Below are 8924 nucleotides of genomic sequence, written 5' to 3'. Positions count from 1 at the left end.
TTCAAAACAATAGAGTATGTTTTGAAGAAGTAACATTGAAATATTGTCAAAATACTTGTTAAGATTTCATAGATTTGAATGGAGTTGCCGTGAGTCAAGGCCACTTGACAGGAACTGGTAGTCTTGGGATGATTCAATGAGGCGATTTTGTTCCTAAATTATTGGTAATAGGGGAGCTTCAGACTTAGAAATATCCCCACCAAAAACACCAGAGAATCAGTGTGTATTAGAGGAAAGATCATCAGTAAACATTTTAGAAAAATGCATTTAACTTCTGCTTTTATTATTAATTCCCTTTTTAACTTTTAGCCTCAGTTTATTAATATATAAAGTTATTAGTTACGCATTCTACATCTAGCTTCTTATGATTATAATTTTATTTAAATTATCAACCTTCCTGAGAAAGAAAAATTATAATTCCCAACACCATCAATTCATAAACAGTTCAATGATAATCACTTACACTACATACCAGGAGGGATCAGACCAACAGCAACAACAGTGAAGTATGGCATTAGCATATATAGAAGGTGGTCAGATCAATTTGACTTAACATTTTCAACATCCTTTCTTTTACCTCAATTGTTTATTGTACCTGTTTTCTGAAGGCAGCAGTAAAACCATTTCTCATAGGAAAAAAATGGTCCCTTTTGGTTTGCCTAAGGGTCTTGAATCCATTGGTACTGATGAGAACCAGTTAAACACCAGGTGTTTACAATGACTAGGTCTTTGTGTTGTAAATCTGAAAATTCTCATAACAAATAAATCAAAGCATAAAATCCTAATTGAGGCTCTCAGGTGGCCAAGACTTCAAAATCTGAAGGTTTTTAGTTGGAGAAGCCTAAAATTGCCAAAGGGTAGAAATAACCTTAAGAGACCTGGTGGTGCAGTAGTTAAGCTCCCACTTGCTAACCGATAGGTCAGTGGTTCTAACCTACCAGCTGCTCCACAGAAGAAAGATGAGATGGTGGGCATCCATAAAGATGCCAGCCTTGGAATCCCAGCGGAGCAGTTCTACTCTGTCCTCTGGGATGTTATGAGTGAGAACTGATTTAATGGCGATGGGTTTGTTTCCTGGTCTGAAAACTTTACAGAAGTAGATTGCCAGGACTTTCTTCTGCGGTGGGTGTATTTGAGCCACCAATCGTTAGGCTACTAGCTGAGGGCAAACTGCTCCCACCAAGCAGACACCTTAAGATCTTTAGAGGAATAGCAAATCATGAAAGTCCCAAATCTCCAAAGTCCTCAAGAACAGAAGTTGTTGTTGTTGTTAAGTGCAATCGAGTAAGATCAGAGGTGGTGGTGTGGTTATGTGCCATGGAGTTGATTCTGACTCATAGCGACCTTATACAGGGTTTCTGAGCTATAAATCTTTATGGGAGCAGAAAGCCTCATCTTTCTCCCACGGAACAGCTGGTAGTTTCGAACTGCTGACTGACCGTGAGATTAGCAGTCCGATTCGTAACCACTACGCTACCAGAGCTGCTTAAGAACAGAGGTAGAGGCTCTTAAAAATAAAATAAATAAATAAGATGTCAACTGGAACGGAGGAATTCTCTTCCTAAAATATGTGTTCTAAATCCTAACCTCTATACCTGTGGCCCAGGTGGTGAAGGTGGTTGTGTGTCGTGAAGTCGGTTCCGACTCATAGCTACCCTGTACAGGGTTTCCAAGGCTGTAAATCTTTACGGGAGCAGAAAGCCTCATCTTTCTCCCACGAAACAGCTGGTAGTTTCGAACTTCTGACCTTAAGGTTCACAGCCCGATTCTTAACCACAGTGAATTATGAGTTGGGCTACTAATGGCAAGGTCAGCAGTTCAAATCTATCAGTTACTCCATAGTAGAATGATGAGGCTTTCTGCTCCCGTATAGATTTACAGCTTTGGAAACCCTATCCAGGGCCGCTATGAATTAGAACTGACTCAACAACACACAACCACGACCACCACCATACCTCTGACTATAACCCACGGTGGTGAAGTGCTTAAGTGCTCAGCTGCTAACCAAAAGATCAGCAGTTCAGACTCATCAACCACTTCATTGGAGAAAGATTTGACAGTCTGCATTACAGCCTTGGAAATGCAGTGCTCGTAAGCAGCTCTCCTCTGTCCTGAAGGGTTGCTACAAGTCAGAATCCATGGCAGTGGGTGTTGTATTTTTATATCTGTGATTATAATGTCCACTGGGCATGGATTTTCTTTGTTATGACAATTTGACAGTACTAGTTTAGAGAGTGCCTAAGTTAATCTCTTTTGAAATACAAAAGAGCAAGCAGGTTGGTCTTAAAGAAGTAAGCAGAGTTGGGGATGGGTGGGTGATAAATGTCATGTCACATGAAGGTCACAAAAGAAAAGAAATTCAGAAGAGACATGGACTTTCTTCCAGTCAACAAAGAGAAAGTTCTCCCTTAGATCCAGCACAATGAAATCAGTCTTCAATCTCCCTAAACTGTGAGGAAATAAATTTCTGTTTGTTAAGCCACCCCCTTTTGATATTTCTGTGATAGCAGCATAGATAACTAAGACAACAACTTCTTTACCCATGTAAAGGGAAACACCATTAGAGTTGCACTGGGAAATGTTCTAATTTGTCACATTCTAGAAATGATTGAGACTACACACAGTCTTGGGTAAAGATTGCAACTCAATATGAAGAACACAAAAAATATTCACAAATGGCCCAAGAAGCAACATCACCATAAATGGAGACATGATTGAAGTTGTCAAGGATTTCCTTTTACTTGGCTCCATAGTCAATGCCAATGGAAGATGCAGTTCATCAAACAGTATCATTGGGAAAATATACTGCAAAAGAATTATTTAAAGTAATAAAAAAGCAAAAATATCACTTTGAAGACCAAGGTATACTGACCCAAGGCATGTATTTTCAGCAGTCCCGTATGCATGTGAAAGCTGGACAAAGATTACAGATGATCGAATTGAAGAAGAATTGAATATTCAATATACTCATACCATTCACTGCCAGAATAACAAATAAATCTGTGTTGAAAGTACAGCCAAAATGCTTTTTAGAAGTGAGGATGGCAAGACTTTGTCTCATGTACTTTGGACACAGTATCAGGAGAAACCAATATCTGGAGAAGGATATCAGGTTTGATAAAGTAGAAGACCAATGAGAAAGAGGAAGACCATCAGTGAGAAGGCTTGGCACAGTGGTTGCAACAATGTTTTCAAGTCCAGCAATGGTTGTGAGGATGGTACAGGACTCAACAGTGTATTTGTTCGGTTGTATATAGCATCATTATGAATAAGAAGCAACTCAGCTGAACCTACGAAAACAACAGGAATTATTATCAGGGACTTTAGTAGCCCCCTCGTCTTTTTCCTTTATGTGTCTTATTTATTTCTGTTTTTGCATCCTCTAATTTGCCTGGCTTCTGACCCCTGATACTTAGAACTGTGTGTGCCAGGGTTACTCATATTCAGGATGCACTATGCCTGAGAATGTGCTGCAGAGAGAATGAACATAGCAATTACTATTTCATTTGGGCACACCTGTCATGACATGCTTTGGGACAAGCTGGAGAAATAAACAGCAGATGATAATAGAGTTATTTGGATACACAACTGGTGGGAGAGGCATGAGCTAAAACTGCTGATTAGTGGTTCCATGGCAGCCTTTGCAAACACTCTTTATCAACTGTTGTCAATGCCTTGAGTAAGGACATAAAAACCTAATGAAGCTAGTGACCTACCAAGGCTGTGTGAAGCAGTTTATGTGTTAAATGACAGAATTAAGATACTTTACACATAAATTAAAGAAAGAAAGGAAGACAGAGAGAGGAGAGAAAGAAGAAAAGCACCGTGGTGGACTGAATTAGATGAATAACACGATTAAATACAAACATATATGTATATAAGAGCAGCACATATTTTTGAAAATAAGTATTTCAGCTAATGATCAACAATAATAGTTTGTGACTTCCCCCACAAAGTATATTCCTCCTGTATCACCTATATGGAGTCCTGGTGTGGCGCTGTGGGCTAATGCGTCAGACTGCAAAGTCGTTTGTACTGCAAGGTCAGTGGTTCAAGCTCACCAGCTGCTCCTCGGAAACCCTATACAGGGTTGCTATGGGTTGGAATTGACTCAACGGCACTTAACAATAACAACAACATATCACCTATATGACTTTACCACTATGCTCAAAACTGTGCACTAAGTTCCTTAAAAACCCCATACAGGGTTGCTGTGAGTCGGAGCCTACTCTGTGTATTTTAAGTCTTAGCCAGAGCTACAAGGCAAGAAAGAGAACTGATAAGTATCCAAATTGGCAAAGAAGAAGTAAAACTCTCCCTATTTTCAGATGATATGATACTATACATAGAAAATCCCCAAGACTCAGCAAGAAAATTATTGGAATTCATTGAAAGATTCAGCAAAGTGGCAGGGTATAAGATTAATATAGAAAAATAAATTAGATTCCTTTACACTAATAATAGAAGTCCTGGTATGGTGCTGCGGGTTGATGCGCCAGACTGCAAAGTTGTTTGAAGTGCAAGGTCAGCTGTTCAAGCTCACCAGTGTCTCCTCAGAAACCCTATACAGGGTCACAATGGGTCAAAACTGACTAGATGGCACTTAACAACAACACACTAATAATGGATTTCACAATAACTATGGACTCCTGGTGTGGTAGTGTAGGCTCAGCACTGGACTATGAACCACAAAGTTGACACTTCAAACAACAAACCTCACACTAATAATGGCCTCCTAGCGTAATGGTTACAAACCAGGCTGACAATCTCAAGTTCAGCAGTTTGAAACTACCAGCGGTTCCGCAGGAGGAAGATGAGGCTTTCTGCTCCCATAAAGATTTACAGCCTTGGAAACCCTGTACAGGGTAGCTATGAGTCAGAATCAACTCAACAGCACTTAACAACAACAACAACAAGTGTGGCACTCTAAAGTAAATAGGAAAACAATACCATATATACTAGCCATCCAAAAGATGAAATATTTAGAATAACTCAAATCAGATAAATAAGAGACCTATGATAGCAAAGAAAACTACAAACTACTACTACAAGAAGCCGAAGTTGTTGTTGTTATTAAGTGCCATCGAGTCAGTTCTGATCCATAGCGACCCTATGTACAGTTTCCAAGGAGCAACGGGTAAGCTTGAATCACTGACTTTGCAGACCAGGGAAAAATTTTTGCAGTGACATATAAGACAAGTGACTAATATCTAAAATTAATAGAAAACTACAACTCTTCTACAAGAAAAAAACAAATGACCCAATTAAAAAATGGGCACAGGACATGAACAGATACTTCACCAAGGAAAACATTCAGGCATCCAACAAACATACAAAATAATATTCATGATCATTAACTATTGTTGTTGTTGTTAAGTGCCATCGAGTCGATTCCAACCCATAGCGACCCTGTATAGGGTTTCCAAGGAGCAGCTGGTAAGCTTGAACCATCAACCTTGCAGTTCAAACAACTTTGCAGTCTGATGCATTAGCCCATTGTGCCACACCAGGACTCCATGTAAGGGTTAGAAAGAGAATTTTTTTTTTTCTTTTTTTAATGTTTTATTGTGAATTATATGATAGTTTACATTATACTTTAGCTCTACATTCATTCCATCATATATCATCTCATTGCCATGGTTCCCATCCCCTCCATGCATCATCAACCACCCAAAGGGTATATCCCAGAAACCCGCCCCCTACACTTCCCCCTCTTCCCCCCAGTTTTCGGCCCACAGTCCCTTTCCCTCTCCGTGTCCAAAGTCCCCAGTCGCTTCATCACTCCACGTCATCATCACTGTCTCCATCTCAGGCATCTCTGTTTCTCTGGGCAGGGTCCTGCTCTCGGCTCTTCTCCGTTGATGGTCCCGAAAGAGAATATTTTTACATAGCTATTTACCTTTGTTGCAAACACAATTATGTAGAACATACAACAGGCAAAATGATGAAAACTTAGATATGATCAAACATCTTAATGTAGGCCTGGGAACGCAGGACCATAGTCTCAGAGGACACTATGGTCAGTTGACATAATACCGTCCATTAAGACAATGTTCTACATCCTACTTTGATGAGTAGTGTCTGGGATATTAAAAGTTCATGAGCAGCCATGAAAGGTACAACTATTGGTCTGTCCATATCTGGTCTGCAGAAGAAAAAGAGTGATACAAATTGAAGAAGCCTGGAATCAATTAATCCAATAGACTAATGAAACATGTGCCCGTCAGTCTCCATAACTCTGAGACCAGAAGAACTAGATGGTGCCCGGCTACCACTGCCAACTGCTGTGAAAGAGATTGCATTAAATGATCCCCGATAGAATGGGAGAAAATGTAGAACAGAATTCAGAATTATTAAAAAAAAAAAAAAAATTCCGGGCTTCCTGGTAAGAAAAAGACTAAAGAAACCAGAGACTATGACCCTTGACAATGCTTCAGGTTTGAAAAGGCCCAATTTTCAGCTAAATAGTCCATACAAATATAGGGGGGAACAACACTAGTAAGATTTGCTCACCATGGAATGGTCAGCCATTCAAAATTAAAAGGGCAATACTGACCTAACAACAAAGTTATGAAGAGATGGGAACATGGGTGGAATGGAAATAGGAACCACAGGGAGGAAGTAGAATAATTGTTGTTGCATGGAGGAGATTGCAATCCTTGAGAGGAAACAAAGTGTAAGGTTTGTTGAATGTAAAATTGATGATCTCTGCAAAACCTAATTCAGTTCACAATAAAAAGTTAAAACAAATGTTGGTCTACTTGCTGAGTTTGAATATTCTCTCTTATTATCTAACGAGATCATCGTAACTCAATGTTGCTTTCCTTCAACTTTTATGCACTTTAGAGGTAAATTTTGGTTTCAATTACAGGAATGTCCCAGATCAGTGTTTTTGGATATTATTTCTCTGTTTATTTTACATCCCCTTTGTCATTTGTCTCTGGATAAGGCAAATCTGCTGCACAAGACCTTTTTAAAGTGTTGAAGAGCAAAGATGTCAGCCAGAGGACTAAGGTACGCCTGACCCAAGCCATGTGTTTTCAATAACCTCATATGCATGCGAAAGCTGGACAATGAATAAGGAAGATCATAGAAGAATTAATGCTTTTGAGTTATAGTGTTGGAGGAGAATGTTGAAAGTGCCATGGGCTGCCAAAAGAACCAACAGATCTGTGTTGGAAGAAGTGCAGCCAGAGTGCTCCTTGGAGGCCAGGATGGCAAACTTTGTCTCTCATACTTTGGACATATTGTCAGGAAAGAACAGTCTCTGGAGAAGGATGTCATGTTTGGTAAGGTGGAGGGTCAGAGAAAAAGAGGAAGACCCCCCCAACGAGATGGATTGGCCAAGTGGCAGCGTTGATGGACTCAAGCATGGCAACAGTAGTTAGGTTGACCCAGGATAGGGCAGTGCTTCAGTCTGCTGTGCATAAAGTTGCTATGGGTCAGTACCGACTCGATGGCACCTAACAACAACAACAACCACCCTGTACCTGTCACTCAGATCTGTCCTGAGAATAATCAGGTATGTGAATGATGGTGGTAGTGGTAGTTATGTACCGTGGAGTCAGTTACTGTACAGGGTTTCCGAGGCTATAAATCTTTATGAGAGCAGAAAGCATCATCTTTCTCCCACGGAACAGCTGGTAGTTTCAAACTGCTGACCTTGCGGTTCGCAGCCCGATTTGTAACCACTACACTACCAGAGAATATGTTTAGAGCATTGTTATTAAATGGACCATATATTAAAAGGTTGTTGTTGTTAAGTGCTGTCAAGTTGGTTCTAACACATAGTGACCCTGTATAGGGTTTCCGAGGAGCAGCTGGTAAGCTTGAATCACCGACCTTGTGATTCAAACCGACCTTGCAGCCCAGTGCATTAGCCCACAGCACCTTTTGTTGTTGTTGTTGTTAAGTGCCGTTGAGTCGGTTCTGACCCATAGCGACCCTGTACAGGGTTTCCGAGGGTGTAAATCTTTACGGGAGTAGAAAGCCTCATCTTTCTCCCGCAGAGCAGCTGGTAGTTTCGAACCGCTGACCTTAAGGTTCGCTGCCCGATTCGTAACCACTACGCAGCACCTTAGAAGTTATTAAATATAGTTACTGTGAGTTATTACCAAACCAAACCTGTTGCCATCCAGTTGATGTCAACTCCCCCAGGAGACAACAGCCCCAAGGGACAGCCAGTGCTATCAGGAGTGTTAATTACATCTCTCCTCTGAAAGGGAGGGCTCTTGCTTTCTACTAATTAAGAGTAGTTGGGTGAGGCAGGATTTCCATAGGAGCAAATGTTTATTATAGGAAACAGGTTTGCAAACTGAGACAGGCAGGGATGAATGAAATGCTTAATCCCCTGAATCTCCAAACAAAGGCTTTGCTGGGCTTGAAGAGGCTTTAGGTAGGAACAAGCATCATGCTAATTCATTGGAATAGGTAGGGATGTCCAGGAAGTGGCCCATTTCACTTAATAACAGCAACAACAATTGTTGTTAGGTGCCATAGAGTTGGTTCTGCCTCATAATGACTCTATACACAACAGAGCAAAATGCTGTTCTGCCCTGCACAGTCCTCACAATCCTTGCTACATTTGAGCCCACTATTGCTACCTCTGTGTCTGTCCATCTCATTGGGGCTCTTCCTCTTTTTAGCTGGCCCTCTTCCTCTTTTTCACTGACCCTCCACTTTAGCAAGCATGATGTCTGTTTCCAGGGACTGATCCCTCCTGATAACATGTCCAAAGTATAAGAAACAAATTTTTGCCATCCTGGCTTCTAAGGAGCATTCTGGCTTTACTTCTTCCAACACAGATCGTTTGTTCTTCTGTCAGTCCTTGGTACTTTCAGTATTCTCCAACACATGCATCGATTCTTTCATGGTCTTCCTTATTCATTGACCAACTTTCACATGAATTTGACACAATTGAAAAT

The sequence above is a fragment of the Chrysochloris asiatica genome, unplaced genomic scaffold (assembly GCF_000296735.1).
Source record: "Chrysochloris asiatica unplaced genomic scaffold, ChrAsi1.0 scaffold00032, whole genome shotgun sequence".
NCBI lineage: Eukaryota > Metazoa > Chordata > Mammalia > Afrosoricida > Chrysochloridae > Chrysochloris > Chrysochloris asiatica.
This window is presented reverse-complemented; position numbering follows the sequence as displayed.